General features: G+C 33.9%; 1 protein-coding gene across 7 annotated transcripts in view; it reads right to left on the reverse strand.

The window, feature by feature from the left end:
- Window positions 1-20,877, reverse strand: part of LOC105836759 (protein spire homolog 1) — a 325,078-nt gene that overhangs the window by 117,945 nt on the left and 186,256 nt on the right. The gene's annotated exons all lie outside the window — the stretch shown is intronic.

The following is a 20,877-nucleotide window of genomic DNA, read 5'->3' on the forward strand; positions in this document are numbered from 1 at the left end:
CCAATTTTTTTTGTAATAAAATTTGTATTAAAATATTTATTTGTAATATTTGTACAAATAATTATTTGTAAAAGTGGATGTTTTAGTTCATATGAACATCCATTTTCATAGTTGGCGCATTTTCTTCATATCATAATTTTTGTAGAAAAAATAAACTTTTTGTTCTTTTTTGGGGAAAAAACAATTTTATTAAAATTTCCTTTGTAGTGCACATTTGTAATGCCAAATAAAAATAATTTTGTACAAAAATGGATTTTTGAGGGCGTTTCAAGCGCGCGTATACTTGGCGCTTATTTATACCTTTTTTTAAAAAAAGGTAATTTTGTTGGGATTTCACTCATTTTGTAGTATCAAATATTTTATTTCTTTTAATTAATTAATTAATTCAAAAACATTTGATAATATTAGTGCTTAATATCCCAAGTCCGTATCTCCAACCGTTTTCGAGATATACATGTTACAAGGTTTAATTAATTAATTAATTAATACGAAGTGCTTAATATTAGTGCTTAATATCCCAAGTTCGTATCTCTAACCGTTCTCGAAATATACATAATACAAGGTTTAATTAATTAATTAATGAACTAATTAATTCGAAGACATCTGATAATACTAGTGCTTATCCTAAGTTTGTATCTCCAACCGTTCTCGAGATATACATGTTACAAGGTTTAATTAATTAATTAATTAATTAATTAATTAATTAATTCAGACATCTGATAATACTAGTGCTTATCTTAAGTTAATATCTCTAACCGTTCTCGAGATATATATATATGATACAAGGTTTAAACATCTGATCGTACAGCCATCTGACGGCACAAAAAGTAAAAGTACAAATCCCCACCACTTAGCCGGGCGACGACGTTAATAATGATGACTACGACGTTTCTTAATCAAATTTATTCTTGAGCGAAAAATTTTAATCGCGATATCTCCGCTCGTAAATCACGTAGCGGAAAAATAAAAACACTTTTATTATATAAATCGGATGCGAGCTATCCATTAAGCCTATTGAGAAATCCATCGGTTCAATCGTTATTGAGAATCCGATAACTACAGATTTTCGCAAACGACGTCTCGCGTAAAAGAAGCATGGTAGTGCCTCGCGCTGCACGTACACTTGGCGCGAGGCACCACCGTGCCTCTTGATAATCTACAGAGTATATACAAAAAATAAAGTACATATAAAATGACCAAACATACTTATAAAAATTATAGTTGTCAAACCAGAGTAAAAGACCATTAGGAATTGAGCGTTAAAGCGTCCGAACCATTCGACAGTCAACGGAAATGTGAGCAGGCACATTATTCGCTTTCACATTTTGAACAGAATGTAAAAAAAAAAAATATGCCTTGTCGAGAATCTCTGTATTTTTTTGCAAATTGATACCGTTAATTTGTTCTTTGATATAAATCACCTCTGAAATGAGTCTTTTATGATAACGTGATTCAGAATTAACATATATTTTGTCACTACGAAATTTCTCGACAATTCAAATTTATAGTTATTCGCGTGTTCTTTTATTCGGGTTTTGAGCTGCCTTTTGGTATGTTTTACATACGAAGCATTACAATTAATGCAGCAGATTTTGTAGACTTTATTTCTCGAATAAATATCAGTTTGGTCTTTCTGCACTCGGATAAACATGTTTAATTTGTTAAGATAGCAAAAATCAACAGTGAACAAATTTTTATTAACAGCGTTAGATTCGATTTCAGAGATGTGCTTGATGTAAGGCAGTACAAAATATTTTTTCTTATTTTGCTTACTTTTAGATATAGGATGATTGTTGAAAAGTTTTTTTAATATTGGATTTATTTCTTTAGAAGCAAGATCTAGAGGATGTCCATTTTCAAGTAATATATTTATATAATTTTTGATATTCTACTGCCAAAAAGAAGGATCAAACAACAAAATTGCTCTGTCAACTAAGCTGTAAATCGTGCCTATTTTATGGCAAAGAGGATGTACAAAAAACGATAAATATCTCCCCGAGAATCTGTTTTTAATGTGTGAATTTGAATAAAAAAAATAAACAGAATTTTACAAGGGTAACCCGGATGTCATATTCACCATTATTGCCGATAAAGATAACATCACGGTAGTTCTTAATAAAAACAACAATATGTTATAAAAATGGAAGAAAAAATGACAATAACATTTATAAATTGGTCAATACAAATCTTATCTGCAACTTGGAAAAAAATTTAAACAAAATGTTAAAATGTTTATCCGAGTGCAGAAAGACCAAATTGATAGTAAATCGAGAAATAAAGTTGTCTACAAAATCTTCTGCATTAATTGTAATGCTTCGTATATAGGATAGACCAAAAGGCAGCTCAAAACTTGAATAAAAAAAACACGTGAATAACTATAAACTTGAATTGTTAAAAAATTCCGTAGTGACAATTGTAATATGTGATCCCTTAGCGTCAAATGAGAAATGTGTTAGTAAAATGAAAAGCATTTAAGCATATATTAAAATTAAAAATTATACTTTATTAAAAATAACAAATACAGAAGGGCCAAAGCCTTTCAGGGGACAGTGAAATACAATATTTAACTTTGGGTAGTAAACAAAGACAGAACGATACTCGAGTGCATCCGGGTGATGTTTCCGAACGCAGCCTAAAATTCTTTAGAAGAATTTTCTGACCGCAAAAGCGCTGGATGCATGATAGAATTTAACGGGTTTTAAGTCTTCTTACGCGTTTTTTTATTTAAATTCAAATAATTCGCACATCTCTATTTTTGACATATTTCCTTTTTGACTATACTATTTAATACCATTGACCAGGATTACTATTTTACTTTTTTACACTTTATAATTGGTTTTTCCGACGATATTGCAATGCTTTATATCTATTTTTTTTATTCATCGTTAACGTTAGGACAGTATTTAATTTAATATTATATAATTTATAATACAATACAGAATGATGAGGACTCCGTAGAGTCGAAATGTTTCTTTAATTTATAATGCGTATTAAATTTCTTTTATTCATGACTTGTTTACTTTTTTATATAAATCAATAAATCATATTTTTACTAAGAATATTATATTAGCTCGATGTATTGACCTGTTTCTTCATATAATTTGTTGTTTTGCATTACCGAGCTCATTATATTGTTTTTATTTTGTAATTAAAAAAAACTATTATATTAATAATTTTTTAATTTTCAACAAAAATTAGCAAAATAACGCAAAATTTTTCAATAATTTAATGAATTAGTTTTATCAATATTTCCAGCAATTCTTTATTTACAAGTAATATAATTTTCAATTTAATACACTAACTTTCATAATGTCTAACATTTAGAAACTTTTTTATCACTTTTCAGCAATATATCTTAATTTTTTTTATTGCGCTACATTACATAGAATTTCATAAAGAAAATTATTGATTTATTTTAAAATATATTTAGTAATTTTTCCATAATTTTCCATAATTTCATCGATTTTATAGTGAAATAGGTCATCAAATTATGGGATCAAATTATTGAGATTTTCAGTAAAATATTTTCATCAGAGTATATCTCATTTTTGTATTTGAAATTATTTTTTTTTTTGTATTGTTACATTATTTTAATTTTTGGAGACTAAATCTTATGTTTTAAGAGATACGATAGTGGCTCGTGCCAAGTAAAACGCGCGACCGACCATATATAATAACTATACATGAACCGACTATTTGCGAGCATCTAAGATTATCAGATTTCTAAAACAGCCGAACTAATCAAGTTCTAATTAAACACAATCGATGGTTTGAATTTGAATTATGTAATAATATTTTTAATTTTTTCTTACGTACCCTACGGAGATATTGCGATGCAAAATCCAAAATATAAATTTTTCGCATGAAAATGCATTGTCACATGTTGCTAAAATCATTTGAGCGACAATTTTTGTTCTTACAAAATTTTCAAAATTTTGCAAACTAAGGGATGGAGGTCAAAGTAAATTAAAAAATTTGAAATTTTGAAAAACATAGGTTTATCATTGTAAAGATTATAAAATGCCTTAAAACTTTTATATAGAACATTTTTTCATAAACTTTATATTTTCAAAGATATTCGCCAAACAAAAAAATGCTTTATTTTCGAGAAGTGGCTTCAATTTCTGAACGTCAAGATATGCAACTAAAAAAATATGGATCTAATATTTTCTTATGCTTTACAATAGGGATACGCTACAGGCGGCCCGCGAGCCAAATTCAGCCCACGGAATTTTCCAATGCGACCTGCAACATCCAAACTTGACCCGCAGAAAAAAATAAACTGAATTATTAGCGCATAAACAGCGAATTGTTTTTTACTTGTATCAGTTATGCGATATTGTGATCAGAATCCTAAGTCTCGAGAAGTGATACAAAATATGGGCCGCCAGCACCGCGGTGAGGGCACACACACAATCGAGTCGTGTTTGTGCCTCAAGCCGCTAAGCCGAGCATATCTTGCACTGATCCTGTGCTACGATTCCGAGCCCGAACACACTCATATACACATCACGCTCCATCTATCTGTGACCGTTGTGCGCTGACTGTGCTCGGCATGAGCTGTTGCGCATTCGACACGCCGACCCGACTCACGCCGAGCGCAACCGAGTGCGACAGCTCACGGATAGACGGAGTGCGATGTGTTTGTGAATGTACACGGGCTCGGAATCGCAGCACAGCACTAGTTTCGAGTATACATACAACCAAAGATCACTCATGACACATGTTACGTGTGTAATGGGCTTTCGAGCTTTCGGCTAGAAGAAAAAAGTAGACATATCGTTTTCTGTTTCGTCATCGAGCTTACAAGCTAATGCTCTCTGCGCATCATATATATGTAATTCATGAGTGAGGCCCGATTGCGCACATAAGCGATTGGACACAGTAGTATTTCCCGATTGGACACAGACTCGATTGGACACGGACCCGATTGCGCACTGATCCGTTTGCACACGGACTCGATTGCACACAGACCCGATTAGACACGGCTCGATTGGACACAGTCCCGATTGCACACCGTCCTGATCGGACACGGACCCGATTGCACATCGACCCGATTGCACACGACCCGTTTGCACACGGACTCGATTGGACACAATCTCGATTGCACACCATCCCGATCGAACACAGTCTCGATTGGACACAGACCCGATTAGACACAGACCCGATTGCACACGGACCCGATTGCACACTGACCCGATTTCACACGAACCCGATTGCGCACCGACACGTTTGCACACGGACCCGATTGCGCACCGACTCGATTGCACACGGACCCGATTGCACACGGACCGATTGCGCACCAACCCGTTTATACACGGACCCGATTGCACACGAACTTAATTGCGCACCGACCCGTTTGCACACGGAGCCGATTGCACACAATACCATTTCGCAGAATACTGTAAAAACAACCTAAATAGCACAGAAAATTTAGCATAAATTTTCATAAATATTTTACAAATTTATTTTTAAAAAATATTTTTTAAAAGTTATATAATCACTTTTCATAAACCATTTAGAAATAATACAAAAGTTATTATTAACAATATATAAAATACATTTTTAAAATGTACTGAAAAATATTTATGGTATATAAACTCGAAAATATTTTATATATTTTTGTGTTATAATAGCATTAATTTTTGTTTTTAATATTTTCATAAATATTTATCATAATTTTTTTATATCTGGCAAACTCAGACATAAAAATACGTACAAAATATTTATTATAAATATTTTTCTTTCTTATACATATTTTATAGTCGCAAACCCATGTGGTGCAGAAAATGCTTTGTGCACACACACACACGCACGCACACACGCACGCACGCACGCACACGTGACTTCGCGCCCCCTCCCGCACCCACCCGTCCAAGTCGCTAACTCATGTACTATCTGCAATGCGGAATCGTATCGTGTGCAAATGGGTCCGTGTGCAAACGGGTCGATGCACAATCGGGTCCGTGTGCAATCGGATCCGTGTGCAAACGGATCGGTGTGCAATCTGGTCCGTGTGCAATCGGGTCGTGTGCAATCGGGTCGGTGCGCAATCGGCTCCGTGTGCAATCGGGTCCGTGACCAATCGGGTCTGTGTCCAATCGGAACTATGTCCAATCGGGAAATACTACTGTATCCAATCGTTTATGTGCGCAATTGGGACAGTTCCGTAATTCATGCTTATGTGCATTATCTCCCCTATTGCCAAGCTGATGAGCCGGGACTCATTCTGGCGTGTCCGGATTCTAATCACATCATTTTATCACTGACCTTTATAAATTATTTTTTATTGGAACGTTTTTTTCAAATAATAAGCCTAACGGAAAAAAATTGTTCTCAATAAAAATTGATATATAAAAGACGGTATTAATAGTCTTTCAATTTTGCTTTCATCAGAAAAATTTTTTTTGCTCTGCAGTTAATTTTGTTTCATTTTCAAATTCTATATTATTGCGCATTTTTTAATTTTATCTGCAGGATGTCTGGGCCAAAGCATCGAAAAATTAATTTTGAAAACAGGGCGTTTCAAGAAAAATAGACTGAAGATTTTTTCCTTATTTTTCCGTTCTATAAAAATACGAAACCAACGTGTTTAATTTGCAATAAAACAATTGCTGTGTGCAAAGTAACAAATTAATCGTCATTACAAAGCATTCAAATAAATATGAAAAAAATTTTCTAAAATGTTCTTCACTTAGAATTGAAATAATAAACGCTCTTCGTACATTATTTGAGTACTCTCAAATGATAATAAAACGCTCGATGTCTAAACAAAAAAATGCATTGAAGCATCTTTACACATTGCATAGATTTTGGTTAAATATATGGTGCCATTTTCACATTCTGAGATAGTCAAAGAATATTTGATACAAGTCTCAAATGCAGTTTTCGATAATAAGAAAAAAATAGCGCAAATGTTTAGCAAAATTCTACTGTCTCGTGATTCCATAATTCATAGAACTAAAATTTGTGCAAAATCAGTTCGTGAGAGTATATTAGCCGATCTTATTAAAACACAATTTTTTTCACTTGCGATTGATGAATCCACAGATATATCCTATGTAACACAAATGGCTGTGTATATTCGTTTTATTCTAAATAATGATTATAAAGAAGAACTCTTGACAATGTTACCATTGTATAATCGCCCAACCAGTCCAATATTATTTGACTGGTTCCAAGAATTTATGAATAATGGCTTCTCATTAAAAAAAAATTATTTTTGTAGTCACCGATGGTGCACCAGCAATAATTGGGAAAACAAAAGATTTTGTAGCACTTTTAAAGCAAATAAATCATAAAATCAAGAGACACGGTAGTGTCTCGTGCCAAGTGAATGCGCAGCGCGAGACCATCATACATTTACGCAAGTACGCGACTTGCGAGCACCTGAGATTATCAGATCTTAATAACAATTTAACCGATCGAGTTCTAATTATGTTCAATCAAAAGCTTGTTTGATTTATAAAAAAAAAAAAATGTTTTTATCCTTTTTCTACATGCTCTACAAGCGGATATATAGCGACGCAAAGTCCAAAATGTAAATTTTTCACTTAAGATACGTCGCCCTTTGTCGAGTACACAAATTGAACACGAGAGGGATCTTCTAAGATTTACCTGTGACAGTTTCTTATAAAATATATACTGCATATTGATATGATAATAAATCGCTATCACTCGTGGTATGATTGCTTTGCGAGAGTAAAAAATACATAAATATTAAGTATTATAAATTGTACAATCAATAATAATTCTTTTTTAGAAAAGTCATGTAGACCCGAGAAATAAGCGTTTTGTCATTTCTTTTTCGCGTGTTTGAACAGTCGAATCTGCGACGAGTTTCACGGCGATGATGTGACAGTTTATGGTTAATTAATAACGCGTGCGAAGTTAGTAGCGAATCAGTTTTATGTTCCTATATTATGTCGTGAAGAGAAATATGGCTATGACAAATTTGGAGATTAGTATAACGAAGCTAATAGTGGACACTTTGAGCACTTGTTATAAGAAGCACTTGTTATAATATTTTATCGTTTTATAATAAATCAATTTAATTACCATTGAATTTTTTCTTACTTTGTCTGATAGACAAATCTTTGTAAGACCTATAGCGGTAAAATTTTTTTCGGTAATCGGCAGTTCTGGTAGCCGCCTGAAGAATTCTATCGATAATTATTAGCACTTGAAACTGTAAGCTGCGGAATAAAAAATTTTCTTACTTGAAAATACAAACTCGACAATTTTCTAAGTCCCGTCAAAATGGAAAGTTTCTCGGTAACCGACAGTTCTATTGAAAATTTTGGTAGCCTTCCAAAGAATTTTATCGATAATTATTAGCATTAGAAGCATTTTTTAATTTTTAATAACAAGGAGTCAACTTGTTAACCAAACCAAAAAATCTAGTTGCACTTTTTTGCTCTACACATATCCAAAGCTCATTAAAATCGATAAGAGGTACTTCCCTTATAAGATGTAATATCTCTGGATTCAAGTTTCATTCTCAATATAATCGCATTAAGTTAAAATAATCAAAATTACATATTTTAAATATCATACCTATACAAAGTTTTTGTGAAAGTTTAGTGATTGGTCAATCAATAACAAAGTGAAAGACGAACAATCTGCAAATACACAAAATTTCCTATAAAATTTAAAACTTTGGAAGCCTCGCGGGATTCTCTCAATTAAAACGCTGTTTTAATAAATTGTTTAAAAAAGTTATGAAGACACTTGTGGAAATTATTTCTGCAAAATTTGAGCCAATTTCGTCAGGGACCAAAAACAGTCTTATAGACACTTCTCCTTTGTACATGAAAATTAATAAAAACGACAAAATTAAAAAATAAAGATAGTGGTGGTAGACCTTTTAATATTATTATCGTTTATAGAAAATAGTGTATTATAACTTCTTTAAAAAGAGAGGGAGAGAGAGAGAGAGAGAGAGAGAGAGAGAGAGAAAGAGAGAGCATCCTAAAGCCATCTGTTTTACCGACTATTTCGTTAAATCAAATATTTTCAAATTAAATTTACAGAATTAAAAATCTTTTTACACGTTTAAAGTACGTACATACAAAGGAAGAGATAATTAATTTAAGACCAAGAATGCAAAAAAAATTTTTTAAGTTATATCTGCTCATGATAACATTTGCTTCATATACAAATTATGTAGTTTATATGTATAAGTGAGTGATATTCTCTCATCTTCAGAATAGATTGAGGAATAAGACTATATTCGTCAAATTACGATTAAAAGCCGTAAAGAAAGTTCTTTGACTAAACTAATTTTATTAGCAAATCCAGACATAGGATAATAAAAAGAGCAATCTGAAAAAAATTTTTTTCATTCTCGGTATAAAGTTCAATTTATAGACCAATATTAATACGTGTACTTTAATTTTGGAAAAAGATTTCTAAAAACAATATATCAATAAGGGTTAGAGAAACGAGCAAATTAAGATGTAGCAAGAGAATACGTAGTTTTATTAGAGACGAAATAAAGTAAAATAGTTTTGAAATCGCGAAATGTTTCAACTTTACAGTTATCCTCAGTCGCTTATAAAACAATTTTAAGATAGTAAAAAACAGTTACTGAATCATAATATATATGAAACGCTGAATAATATAATGTAGAAAGTCCAGAATATTAAAAAAATGAAATTAACAATGATTAAAAAGTAAACAAAAAAGCAAAGTAAAAGATAATTACAATTAACATTCAAAATTAAAGTCTGATTCGGAAAAAACATCGTTCGTCAAAAAATAAATTTCTAAAAGAATTTCTAAATAAAAAAAAAATACATACGAAATCTTGTTAATAATGTGCACGAATAATTCTACATTATCGATCTCGATCAACTTTAGCAACCAGTCTAGCATCCTCTTAAATTGTAATAAAATAATTTCAGAATAAAATTAGTACCTATACTAGTATACATAATTGACATAGTCTGGCAGCATTGCGTATCAGTGCAATCACGGACTAAGAAAAAAAGGGACCAAGTCTAAAATTCTAATTAGACAATGGAGGGTGTCAAGTCAAAATTACTTCGCCATTTTATTTGCTTGTGGTATATACATAGCCATGTCTGTATATCCCCATATTCGCTGTGTTGCGAGACAAGTAACACAAATGTCCGTGGCACCAAAGCAAATGTGTCTGTCTTTCATGTCACATGTACGCAAGTATGTCACATGTGTGCGATATAAGCAAAAAATATGGCGACTTTCACCGCGAACGTGCATTCCCACTGAAACTTGTACAAAGTCCCCTTCTTCCTTAGTTCATGATCGCAATACACATTATACTTTTGCTACTGCTTTTACTATGACTATATCGACTATAGACTTCAAATACTGCTAATTTTTACTATGACTATATCGACTATAGACTTCAAATACTGCTAATTTTTTTATATATTGTGCACAAAAATCGTTTACAAAGTTGCGTTTGGAAATGTCACTTGAGTATCCAATTATCATTTTATCCTTGTTTCACATTTAACGAACAAGTAGAATAAAATAATCGAGGCACTCGAATGATGTTTCCAAACACAGTCCAAACATTATGTATTACATAGCGTGATCACGTGACGTGTTATGTGATAACATTATAACATTATAAATAGATGAATAGATTATAACATTATAAATAAATATCGATTATGTATATAACACATATACAGGTTGTACTCCGTAACCCCATTGTTTTACGTACAAAAATTATTTTGTATATACCTTTTAGATCCATATATTTGATAAGTTAACAATCTATCTTACAGAAGCTGCGATACTGACAATAAGTGAGAAAGAAAGCAAAAGAGTATAGTAGGTCAACCGTCTGTAGATGTCCCTCTCAATATCCAGAGCTCAAATACCATCTCATTCAAACTCATAATCGTGAGGCATCCTATGATTAGTAATCACAAAATGTGTCCCTATTGATATGATTTGGATGTTTTAAAATTCTAGTCTTAAGCTGTCTCCTTGTTTGACCCACATAGTTTGCATCACAATTCTTACAAGAAATCTTATATACATATAATATATCTTTTAGAAGTATCAGGGTGGGCATCTGAATGCGAGAGGAAAAGGTTTAATCAATATAGTCTTTTTCCTTTTATATCCAGAATTCCACTAAAAAAATTTAAATTTAATAGTGATAGATTTTGTTATACTATGATCATCCGTTGAATCTAATTTTCAAAACCATTGGTGATAGACCAAATATTTATATTTATTTTTATTTTTATTTTCTTGATTCCACTAAATTTTTTATATCTACTTATGCGACCGCTAGAATTTGGCTGTGTAAGTTATGAATATCGCTTTAGACTTTGTTGTCCGTCTTAGCCCTTATTTTAAAATTTATATATACACTAATTACACAGCACACAAAATTAAAAAAAAATTTTGTCTGTCGAACTGGACCATGATATTTTTAAGTTTTTGTGGTTGTTGAATTCAAATTCAAAGCTCGTTTTGGCCCATCAGGTTAGGATTCTTCCCTAACCTCAAAAAAGAAATACCAATTTATGGGAAGAGAGTTCCAATCTAGGCTTTCTACGTGCAGGAGCAATTTTTGCATGCTTATTTTCCTAGGTGTCCTTTGATGATAGTTGTAAGTATTTATCAAATATTTAATATTTGATAAACATTTATAATCATTATCAAATAATAATATATTAAATATTTCTATATCTGTTATTGCGAGAAATATCACTTATTATACTCAATTGTACCTAGATCGTCGAACTAACTGAGACACCCGCACGGAATGCTGAAAGATCCAGATTCCAAATTTAGCTGAGTATTATTTTTCGCAATAATTTCTTTACCGCCCGGGAAAAAAAGTTCATACAAAATTGACCATGTGTGAATTTTGTCAATATCTGATCATATCTTGCCAAATAAGGTCATATATGGTTATCATATATAAATATATATAATTAGATCTAAAATTACAGCACTTTTTGTATACTACTGTGATCAAAAAATAAGGTTATATAAATTTTTTATTTGAACTTCGCGGGTACTATAAAATTATAAAATTATTATTTTTTGAGTTTGTAGTACTGTTTTTGACATCTATGCAATTTTATGTCAATATATTCAATTGCTGTAGAGATACATGTGTTTTTGTAAATATACAAGAATGATTTTTTTTTATTTTTACTATGTTTGATTTTGTTGAGTAAAGAACTTGCATTAAACTTTGTTTGCGGAATGAATATTCTGCCGGAAACGTTGAGGATGTTGCAGAAGGCCTTTGGATGATAAGACTATGTCGCAAAAAAATGTTTACAAGTGGTACAAAGACTTGAAAGAAGGCCGAGAACGAGTTCAAAACGAACAGCGCCCCGGACGACCATCAACATTTACCGATAAAAACCACGTCAAGAAAATCAAAGATTGAGTGCTCAAAAATCGCCAATTGACAATTAGAGACCTTGTTGCGGGCATTTCATTTGAATCAACCAAACTATTTTAAAAGATGTTTTGTGCCTCAAACGCGTCAAATCTCGATTGGTTCCAAAAACATTCAATTTTGTCCGGGGCGCTGTTGGTCTTGAATTCGTTCTTGACCTTCTTTCAAGTCTTTGTACCACTTGCAAACATTTTTTTGCGACATAGTCTTATCACCAAAAACCTTCTGCATCTTCAACGTTTCCGCGGCAGAATATTCATTCCGCAAAATTTAATGCAAATTCTTTATTCAACAAAATCAGACATAGTAAAAATCGAAAAACTCACTTTTGTATGTTTACAAAAACACGTGTATCTCTGCAGCAATTAAATATATTGACATAAAACTCTGCATAGATGTCAAAGACAGTACTACCAGCCCACAAAAAAATAATTTCATAATTTTATAGTGCCCGCGAAGTTCAAATAAAAAATTCACCTTATTTTTTTATCATAGTATTATACTTACAATTAGATACGATGAGATACAAGGATAAATAGGATTTTAGGAAATTTGTGTAATATGTATTACGTAACCAATCAGAGGCGTAATTCTGTTATAGAGTTTAAAATATGAAGGAATGGAAAAAATAAATGGTAAGGATGAACTAATCATAACAATTTCAGGTAATTATTTACATTAGTGATTCCTCACCGATTTTGATGACCTTCAAATATGTTGTCAAAGTCATCATTTTGAACAACTTTTCCCTATACATGTTACCGCCGCTCGGCCTTTGTTTTTGAGTTATACACAAAAAATTATTAACACAAAAGTTTAATAAATACAATACTTTTTTAATTTGCACTAGAACGTTTTGGTAATACTTAAGGAGAACTCATTCCTCACCGCACAAAACGAACAAATCTAGTAGAAAAAAGCGTCGCTCTGTCCCGCAAAGGGAGATATTAACAATTAAAGTTGACGAAAAAGTTTAATAAATATTATTATTCTTAAAATTTAAAGCGTGGAAATTCGCAAAGGGTTGTGTAGAGAACGCGTGGGCGGAGAGCCCCTTCCCCTGCACCCCCTGCCCATAATTTTTCCTAACTTTAACCTATCACTTTTATGTCGCTCTTTGGTTAATGCGAAACATTGGAAACGAACAGCGTGGACAGTCGCAAACCCATGTGGTACTGTACAAATGTGGGTGTCGTTTACTTTACGTAAAGCACTGATATCATATATCGTATTTATGAAACGTAAAGTAAACGACGTCCATGCTTGTACAGTACCACATAGGTTTGCGACTTTTCACGCTGTTCGTTTTCAATGTTTTCGCATTAACCAAATAACATAAAATTGATGGGTTAGAGTTAGGAAAAATTACGGGAAGGGGGTACACAAGATAAGGGGCTCCGCCTCTCTCCCGCTGACGCGTTCTCTGCTGTACCACATCATTTTTCAACTTTTCACACAAAACAAGATCCTCATAAATACATGCACATATTATGGCGCCGGCAGGAATAGTGTAACTTTTTGGTGTAACTTTTTTTTGTTGTAGACTTTCAAATAAATCACGAGCGACGGCTAAAATCTTTTCAAGGTTACTCAGGAAGGTGACCTTGACGATATGTTATGATCAAGGTTATCGGAGCTACCTGTAAGTATCGCATTTATTAAATTTTTTGTTAATAATTTTTTGTATATAACACAAAAACTAATGCCGAGCGGCGGTAACATATACAGGAAAAAGTTGTACAAAATGATGACCTTGACAACATATTTAAATCATCATCAAAATCGAGGAATCACTAATGTAAATAATTATCCAATTCCATTCCATTATTTCATTGTTTTGATTGGTTAACACCTACTATTTGCTTTTTCCATTCTGTTATTTCGAACATTTGCGACAACTTGATATAAAAACCGCGTTTTTATACGGGACTGTAAACGAAGAAATTTACATGCAACAACCAAAAGGGTTCGAAGACGGTACCATGCGCGTATGTAAACTATTAAAAAGTTTATATGGTCTAAAGCAAAGTCCGAGGCAATGGTCAGAACTTTTCACAGAATTTCTTACAAATTGCGACTTGAGGGAGAGCAGTGCCGATCCGTGTATGTTTTATAGAATAAAAAACCAAGGGATATTTCTTTTAGTTTTATGGGTAGACGACGGATTAATAGCGGCGACGTGTAAAAAGGATATTGATCTTTTCTTGTCAAAATTACAGAAAAATTTCAAAGCAAAAATAACCGTTGACGTTAAAGTTTTCTTAGGTATAGAGATATTTCGTCTAAACGATGGATCAATATTTTTGAGTCAAGAAAGCTATATAAAGAAAATTTTAGAGCGCTTCAAATTAAACGATGCAAAGCCCGTGTCAACACCAATAGATAGTGGATGGGACGAAAAAGATCTCGTCACAATCAAATCGGAGGTGCCATATCGTGAAGCAGTAGGGCATTTAATGTATCTGCAGGTAGACACTAGGCCCGACATAGCGTTCGCCATTAATGTAGCTTCGAGAGCATTAGAAAATCCAACGAATGCACACTGGCGCTTAGTAAAACGAATAATGAGATATCTAAAGAATACAAGCAATGTAAGTTTATACTATAAGACTAGCGAGAAATTCGAATGCTACAGTGATGCGGATTTCGCGGGCGATAAAGTAACGAAAAAATCGACAACCGGTGTTCTGTGTAAATTTAGCGATGCAGTAACTTGGCAGAGCAAAAAACAACAAAGTGTTGTACTGTCAACTACTGAGGCTGAATATGTAAGTGCAGCCCAGGCAGCAAAAGAAATAGTATGGATTACGCGACTGTTAAGTGAAATCGGTATGAACAATGAGAAAAATGTTTTGTACGTCGACAATATCAGTGCGATCAAACTTGCAAAGAATCCTGAATTTCACCAACGAAGTAAGCATATAGATATTAAATATCACTTTGTGCGAGATCTTTATGAAAAGGGCAAAATTGATATAATATATATAGAAAGCGAAAAACAGTGCGCAGATATTCTAACGAAACCACTTGCGAGGCCTAAGTTTGAATCAATGCGACAGATGTTAGGACTCGTAGATAAAAAACGTTTATTGCGCTAAGTAACCTTCTCTCGTTTTTGTGTATGGTCTTAGGGAGAGTGTTAAGGGGTTACACCAACCTAGCGGAAAAAAAAATTCGATTTTTTTTTTATTACATTTTCTTGAAGCTTCAAGTTTCGAGAATATATCCTGAAAGTTTTATGTTGATATCTGAAAAAATGCCGGAATTACAGAGAGTTGAGTAAAACAGGATCGAGCGTTCGAGTGCTCGAATTGGAGCAATATCAACATAAATCGCCACTGGACGATGATGTGATTAAAGCCATTCGTCCAATATTTGAAAACAACTTTCTAGTGATAATTTACTGGAGAAATGCGTCGGTGGATTTACGCAAAACGTTAACGAAAGTTTGAATAATCTGATTTGGCGCATAGCGCCAAAAGTGCAGCACAGCGGTGCACACGTTGTGCAAATTGCTGCCAATATTGCTGCATACACATTTAATGAAGATGCTGCCGCATATTTATTAATGATAATAAAAGAATTGTGCTGCATATTGCGAAAATCAAGACCGAGCGCGCATCAATGTGGCCGAAGTACGAGCGCAGAAGGCGATGCGCGAAGAAAAGATTGCTCGCTGTCAACAAAAGTCTTCACAAAGCACTGCTGTTATTGATGTGGAAGGAATCTCATATGGCCCCAGAATTGTCGACTAGAGGTAAAGTGCAAAATTCGGCTATTAACAATAGTAGAACTAAACTTGAAACTTTAAACGCGTTTTTCTCAAAACATGGTTTTCAAAGTCGGTGACCACCAGATCTCAAAAACTAATGGATAGATCGTTTTCAAATTTTTACACAATACTCTCAGAAACATTCTTTTGTCGGTGACGATCTTTTTTTTTTTTAATCGGTCTTCATTAAAAAATAAAAAAATGAAAAGGACAAAAATTTTTCGTTTTTTTTTTTAATTTTAACTTCAACTCATCGCCATTTTGTAACAAACGATAAAATCGACAATCGGCGATCGTCACCGACAAACCACTACTGTTAACTTAAAAACACCATTTTGTTTTTTTGTTTCAGATGGATCGTTTAGACGGGACAGTGGTCACCGCAAAATGCGTTTTTCCAAACCTCAATGTGTGTCGGCGGCCATATTTCTGCTTTCCGTCGCCATTGTTTAATAAAAAAAATTTTTTTATATTGTCGAAACATAAGTCAATAATCACCCAAAATTTCATTTAATTCCCACTACCCGTTTAGGAGGAATAAAATATCAAAGTTAGGCCTGTTTTTCGACCGTCTAGGTTGGTGTAACCCCTTAAAGAAAGTCGGTGTGAAGACCAGACACAGAAGCGTTTTGTAAAGCAAGCTATACGAAATCTAGACGCTGTTCAAAAAACAAAAGAGAGTAGGGAGTGGGGGAAAACGTCGTGCGGCCGAATGCGAGCGGAAAAATGCATTGCGTCAGTCAGTTCTAAGCAAGCAGCCTAAAAGGCAACTGCTCGTCGTGCTATGTAAAAACGCGGTAATAAAGTCAATCTTTCCATATCGACTCTTTCCACAATTCGTCACCCAACAAACACTAACACTAACAAATACACATTTACGGGAGAGAAGGGGTGCATAATCATTGATTATGTGATGGGAAATGGAGAGGCGAAGGAAAGAATAAGAAGTTCGAAGATAGAAGAGTCCATAGATTCGGATCATCAACCGTTAGAGGTAACAATAAAAGGAAATAAGGAAGGGTGGAAGGAGAGAAAGAGAGAGGAAAGGTGACAGAGAAAAGTATGGGATAGGGACGCGAGACATTTAGGAAAAGGATGGGAAAGATGAGATGGAGTGAAGAAGAGGAGGGGCCGGAAGAGTTAGAGGAAAAGATAAGGGTGTCGATAAAAGAAGTGGAGAGGGAGAGAGGAATAGCTAGATGTAGAAGATGGTGGGAAGGACTGTAAGGAGAAAAAAGGGGAAGTGAGGAGAGGGCTGAGAAAATGGAAAAGAGGGGTGGGAGAGATAGAAACCTATAGAAAAAAGAAAAAGGAATACAAAGAATTATGTGAAAGAAAGAAGGAAGAGAATGACAAGTGGGAGAGGCAGGTGGAGGAGGCTAGAAGAGAGACAGACGTATGGGAGATTGTAAACAGGGAAAGACGGAAGAGAAGAAAAGTAAACGAGAGGATTGCTATGGAGGAATGGAAAGAGTACTTCATGAGATTATTGGGGGGATGAAGGGAAAGGAAGGGTGGTGAATGGAGCGGGAGAGGAAGGATAGGTGGGGAGGTAGATATTGGAAGGGAAGAGTTAAGAAGAGTGCTAAGTAAATTAAAAAAAGAAAAAGCGGCAGATTTAGATTCCAAGCAAAGCGTGGAGATATGGGGTGAGAAAAGGAAGAAGGAAATTGGATTTGGATATTCTGTAACAGGTCTGGAGAGATGAGGTATGGCCGGAGGGTTGGAGAGAAAGAATAATCATACCAATAATAAAGAAGGGGGAGGAGAAGAAGGTACAAGAGTACAGAGGGATTACCCTGATGCCTACACTGTATAAAATATACACGACGATTTTGGTAGGGAAACTAGAAGAAGAGATAGAAAGTAAAGGGATTATCCCGCAAAACCAGACGGGTTTCAAACGGAAAGAGGAGATTTGGGGGAGAAAGCTGCGGCTTTTCAATAGATTGGTGCGGACGGTAATGGAGGGGAGATTTGGAGGTAAAAGGAGAGGGAAGGGATGGAAAAATGGAAAAGAAGTACTTGAGGTGGGTGTGGGGGTGGATAGAAATACACCGCGGTATATGGTAAGGGAGGAGCAGAAAAAGAGATTAAGAGGAAGGGCGGGAAGTCGGGCTTGGGGATATGAAAAAAGGTTAGAGAAGGGATTGGGAAGTGAATTGGCAAGAGCTTGCTGGAGGGAAATAAGAGGAAGGGTAAGGAAGAGCAGGAACCAGTCGAGAGGAGGAAAAAAAGGGTTTTTTGAGAAGAAAGACTTTAGGATAGAAGAGATAGAATTAAGGGAGAAAGAGAAAGGATGATTCAATAGGATCAAAGAAGTGGATAAAGACATGCAAAGAAAGGAACGAAGGAAAAGGATAAGGAATTCGGAATATAATGGATGGTACTGGAGGGTAAAAAAAGATGGAATTCCAGGGTATTTAAAGAAAAAATGGAGAGAAAACAGATGGAGGAGAATAGCCAGATTTAGATTGGAAAACGAGGTTAGGGAGAGCAGGTATTGGGAGGAGGAAAAGAAAAGGAAGTGTAGACTATGCGGGGAGGGGCAGTGGAATGGGTGGGAGCATGTATGGAAAGATTGCCGAGACTGGAGGAGAAGGGGAGGAAGTTGACAGGAGGCGGTGGAATGGATGTTGGAGGAGGAGGGAGAGAGGGAAGAGTGAATAAGGATACTAAAAAAGAAAAGAAGACAGAAGGGGGAGAAGAAATGATGGGGGTGGGTGTTGGGGAGGGAGACCGAGAGAGAAAAGTACCCAACCGGGGGTAGAGTAAGAGGGGGGTGAGAGAGGAGGATGTGATAGTGAGGGGGAGAATGAGAGGAGTGTAGAAAGAGAGATAGTTGGGCCAAAAGAATTCGGCTATGGACCGATGAATAAAATAAAGTTAAGAGAGGTCTTAAGAGTAAGACGGATTGAACAATGCAAGAGGAAACGGAAGTCCCGGGCGAGGCGGCGATAGGAGCGGCGGTGCGGATGGGTTTGGAGGCGAATAAATCGCATCCAGGTCTGCCCGTTGATCCTAGGTGCGTAGGCTAAGTAAAGTCGCATTTAGATCTAGTATTTTAGAAATTTTAGGAAACTTTATGTATTTTTGCGAAATTTTGTGAATTGTTGTAAACTTTTGTGAAACTTTGTAATCCAAAAAAAAACAATAAACCATACTACTAATTAAGAACCAGATACTTCACTATGTGCGTATATAACATAAATATGTAAAATTGTAAGATATCTATACACTGAGAAAAAATTTTTTTAATCTGGTAAATGTATTAAAATTATATTTACTTAATTTAAATAAATAATATTTAAAACATAATTTTTTGTTTTTATTAATAATAAACGAGTGGATATAATTTGTCCACGTTCGGAATGGCCACGTGAAATATTGCACGGAGTTCAATTTGCTCACGTTCGAAACGGCCACGTCCAAAATGACCTTCGGCCCCCTCTCGCATCCACCCCTTCTAAGTCGCTAACCCATGTGCATTGTACTGGAAATTATGTAAAACATACGTGGCCATTCCGAACGTGGCCATTCCGAACGTAGCCATTTCGAACGTGGCCGTTTCAAACGCGGCCATTTCGAACGTGGTCAAATTTATACGTGGCCATTTCGGACGCTCCCATAATAAAGTAGAGCATTAAAATTAAGAAATAATATCTTGTTACAAAATTTATTTAAATCTAATTTTGGTTTATTATATTACAATGCAATACTTCTTAAAATGTAGTAAATAACTTTTTAAAATATAGAATCTAGGTCTCTTATATATAATCAAAGAAAAAACGTTTTAGTAAATATTTGTTTAAATTTACTTTTCCAAAATTATACAAATAATAGATAAGTTACTTATAAAAAGTAAATAATTCCTAAAAACAATTTATTGAATTTGAGAAAGACATTTACTTAAATAAAATAATTGTATCCTGTAAAAACAAAAAAATTTCTTATTTGTAGTAAACAGATTTTTTAAATTTACCATGCATTATACAACGGCCATCGCCCGCGAATGGGTAACTTCACTATCTACCCTGAGGTAGCAAGGGTTCTTGTGGTTTCTCGTAAACAAGATGCGCTTATTAATAAATAAAATGAGCTCACCGAGAGCATGCCAACGAAAAAAGCTGCGATGAACATGCAGTAAATCATTTATAAATTAGTGACAATTTAGTATATAATATCTTTGCATACAACTGTAAAGGAATTTTTGAAAATTAAGAATCAGGTTTATTTATTTTTAAGATAAAAATCTTTTATTAAGCAAATCATTCACTACGTACCAGAACTATTTTATACAAAAAATATTTCTATGAACAATTTATTTCATAGAAATACTTTAAAATCAAATAAATTTAATTAAAAAAGTAGAAAATAAACATTGTGTTTTTCAATATTAACTGCAATACATAATATAGTTTTGGTATGTAGTAAATGATTATTGAATAATATTTAATAGAAGATTAATATTCTACAAATAAATAAACACTTTAATTTAGAAAAATGCGTGTCCAGTTGTATATAAACACATCATTTACTAAAATTAAAGAAAATTTTTTGTTTTTCAGTAAATTTTTTTCTCAGGTTCTCACGAATTCGAATTTTTACTCATTATCTTCCGTTTATACTTTTTATACTTGTACATTGGTTAAACCTTTCCCGTAATTGACATTTGAAAAGA

The sequence above is a fragment of the Monomorium pharaonis genome, chromosome 4, assembly GCF_013373865.1.
Source record: "Monomorium pharaonis isolate MP-MQ-018 chromosome 4, ASM1337386v2, whole genome shotgun sequence".
NCBI classification, from domain to species: Eukaryota; Metazoa; Arthropoda; class Insecta; order Hymenoptera; family Formicidae; genus Monomorium; species Monomorium pharaonis.